The sequence below is a fragment of the Lactuca virosa genome, chromosome 6, assembly GCF_052849685.1.
Source record: "Lactuca virosa cultivar CGN04683 chromosome 6, Lactuca_virosa_CGN04683_v6, whole genome shotgun sequence".
In the NCBI taxonomy this organism is placed as follows: Eukaryota; Viridiplantae; Streptophyta; class Magnoliopsida; order Asterales; family Asteraceae; genus Lactuca; species Lactuca virosa.
In genome coordinates, this window is record NC_136431.1 from 119,185,520 (window position 1) to 119,189,505 (window position 3,986).

General features: G+C 31.8%; 1 long non-coding RNA gene across 1 annotated transcript; it reads left to right on the forward strand.

The window, feature by feature from the left end:
* Positions 1-662: 662 nt before the first annotated feature.
* LOC145121050 (uncharacterized) lies at positions 663-3,784 on the forward strand. Its single transcript, XR_013714475.1, has 2 exons — positions 663-2,012; positions 3,264-3,784. It is a non-coding gene; the product is annotated as an uncharacterized LOC145121050 (long non-coding RNA).
* The last annotated feature ends 202 nt before the right edge of the window (positions 3,785-3,986 follow it).

Below are 3,986 nucleotides of genomic sequence, written 5' to 3' on the forward strand. Positions count from 1 at the left end.
GTGTGTAACATGTTTGCAAACGACATGCAAGTCCGCGGAAGCCCCTCTGCAAACTAGATGGTTAGTTTTGAAAATGCTATTTTTTGTGTTTTTTTTGACAGGAAGGTTAATATTTTGGTATTTTTTGAAATTTGTCAAATAAGATTACTAAGATCTTAATAATTGTAGGTTTTTATGATGGAATGATGTGGGACACATGAGTTGGTGAGAGGCCATAACCTTCACTCAATTATCACCCCCTCATTTATTGCACCACGACACCACCATCAAGGACCCCTCCAATTACATATAATACGATTTCTTTCCAAACCAAATGCTCAAGAATCCCAAATGAAAGTCCTCTTTTTTGTACTTTTTTCATCAATCTTGTTGATCAAAATCTCATCTCGGGTTTCAAGTTTAAACACTGATTCAGTGATAAAGGATGATCTTGATACAATAGCAGAAGATGAGATGATGATGGAGTCTGAGGCCAGTAGGAGGCTGTTGCTGATGGGGAGGAGGTATATAAGTTATGAGACATTGAGGAGGGATGTTATACCTTGTGGTACACCTGGTGCTTCATATTACAACTGTAAAGGGAATGGTAATGGGGTTGCAAATCCTTACAACAGAGGATGTGAAATCATCACAATGTGTGCTAGAGATGCTATAAATACATAATCTTGAATGCCGGAAATGGTAAAAAGAATTTCATCCTTTTGCTTGCCCTTAAATGGGGAATCCATGTTTCATGTTGGATTATATTGGTGTTGTCATCTTCATGTGTAATAAGCTGATTTTTTAAGCAAAGCCTACATTTGCACCATGTCAATCTTATATATACGTCTGTTAGATTGTCTTAATACCATAACCATATATTTATGGAATTCCTATATTTATTTTAAGGAAATTGATTAAAAGAAACAAAAATGTGAAAGCCCACTAGGGATTCTAATTATGTCTTATTTCTCATTTTAGCGGCGAAAAATATCATGGTTTAAGGCTTTAAGCAAAGGTTACCAGCCATTGACTTCATAAGAATCTTTGTATTATATGCATACAGAATGTTTAGTTTTATCTGTAATGTAAATATTATCTAACTATAATTAATTAATTCTTCTACAATTTTAAAATTGAGGCATTCACTATAATAATAAAAGAAATGGAATACATACAGAATGTTTAAGTTTATAAAGTATATTACAAAATGTTCACTTAATTTGCGAAACAACCTCAGGAATTCACAAAATAGTTTTTTTCAGACAAAAGTTATTACACGAATTATTCGTGAAAAGCATTAAATTCGCCAAAGGTAATTTATATCAAATCGTTTGAACCATCATTTTTAGGTTTTTCGAACTCTCATGAATTTCATTTGTTTCGTGAACTTGGCAATATATACTGATTTTCTGGATATTGTTTAATCATTCGTAGAGGTTGATAACATTCATTTTAAAGTTGAAAACAACCAGAGTACATTACAAATAAGGAAATTGAGTAATTTAACCACATTTTAGTTTATTATCGATAAAAATACCCAAAAAAAACTTTTAAAACTAACCGTTTTGTCTAGAATAGTAATTCCTGACCAGACTAAAACGGGTCAAACTCATTACTATAGCTCGATGTTATATATATGGGGTCCACACTCAAACAACCAAGTGAAATACCCAAGCTCTTGCTACGGGCATTTCAGACGCAGTTTTTTAAGCTTATCTACCAAGGATTCAACAAACCAGGTGAATTCTACTCTTTAATTTACTTGCAATTTACTTTACAAACAATTGTATGTATTCCAGACTGGCATAGATCATGTCCGGAATATCTAATTATTGAATTTTTTTAGTTTTAGAAATATAAGAACCATATAAATACTTTGAAATGTGATTAACCATTACAAGTGATTCCCGAATGGTAGTATCACTCCTGGATACGAAGAACGAAGTCCGGAATACAAAAGATCAATTCCAGAATGATGGTCCGGAATGACACTCCGGAATAACTATGAGGGTTGGTTTGCCGAATGTTGTGTAAGTAAAAAGACAGGCCGGTAAAGTTTTCTTCGTACTCACTGCCTAAGAAACTCATCTTGAAGCAGTTATAATAGATAATTATGGATAATCTAAAGTAAGTAACTAACTCCATGGGATACCATTTATATATAGGGGATGAAAAATGTTGCTTTTTGGAATCCATAATGTGTGTCTGAAATGCGTTTCCGTTATTTCGCAATGTCCAAGGTTTTCTAAATAACATTAGGAAGTGATTTGTCTGCAATGTCAAGGCTTAAGCTTTTACGAGTCGTGGTTTGTCACGTCTTTTGTAAGGCATGACTTAACGCGACAGTGTTGTATATATATATATATATATATATATATATATATATATATATATATATATATATATATATATATATATATATACACGTTCAAGTTCATTTGAGACCATGCTAATTTTGTGAGACCGTGAGACCAAATCTAAAAATTATTTTAGAATGTTAGAATATTCTACTAGATTTGTCAGATATGTAGAATATTCTAATATTCTACTAAAATATGTACAAAAATGTATTTTTTATTTATTTATTTATTTATTTTTTTGGTATTTTTTTTTTTTTGGAAAATATAAATTCCGAAAATAATATTTGAAAAAAAATTCGAAAATTTTCAATTATTTTGCATTTTAAAAATGTTTTTTTATATACCAAATGAGTGGCTAGGATTGCGTCTCACGGTCTCACAAAATTAGGCCGTCTCACATTAACCTAACTATATATATATATATATATATATATATATATATATATATATATATATATATATATATATACTATTATACATTTTTATATACATATATGACTGAAGACGACATTTTGTTAAAGCGTGGTGTCGAGTACAAGCCTTGGAGCCACATTGAGCTTTTTAGAACCTTGAGCATGCCACATTTATGTACGAGATTGATTATCGTACTCAGAATTGACTTTGTCGGTCATGAATGTACGAAGACATATTTCAGAATCGAATCTTCAAAATGAATATTGTTTCTCTAGAATGCAATATTCCGGAGATTACGATCACTTTTCAAAATAAGTTGTTTATTGTTATTATTAAAATAATTTTTTAGATGGGTTAGATTATCAATTTCCCTTACAAATATGGTAATTCACTTATAACCTATTATGGGAATTAAACTTAATGTATTTTCTTGCTAGACAAGATGAATGTTATTTGTCTTAATTTTATGTTAAAATGATAATGTGATATGAAAATATGGTATGATAGGAACACGTTAGAGGAACATATCACCTTATAAGAAGATCAAAGCTTTTAAGCTCATATTTCAATTGATGGTGTCAAGGTGACTGCATTCGATCAGGAGATCGAGAGACTCACGTGTTTTGCGGCGGGTGTGGTTTGGCTTATTGGGGTATTTCTCGTATATCAATTTCTAAATGTTTTAGATGCGATTAGGTGGACCACTAGAGAGTCCATGGTGTTTTATTCGTAGTCAACCAAGCCATGTTAAATTTGATTGTCCTCTGAGAGTAGATTGGATTGTTTTGGATCCAATACTTTTACCTTAGCAGTTACCGGATGGATGGCATGGGATAGCTGGAGTCCCAAGGGTCGGGGTTTTAGTTATCAGCTTTCTTTAGTTCGGTCAGATGCAACATTCGCTTGTGTCTTCAGTTTGTTTTATTTATGATCATGTTGTCTCAGTTGTAATCATGGGTGATCTGTTGAATTGTATTGTTTTAATCAACTCTGGTTCTATATTGTATGATTATTTGTGATGGGATTGCTTGTGGTTGTGGGTTTGTAGATGTATGTTGGAATTATTTGGTCATTGTCTGAAGGATTCAGATTCTCTTATGCCTTTTGATGTCAAATATGGTTGCTATGAACCAAGTGGTGACATTATTGGACTTGCTTGGAAATTCGAATGTGTAACACTTATAGAATTCATGAAAAATTTTAACTTTTAAAAACATTCAAAATTATCAT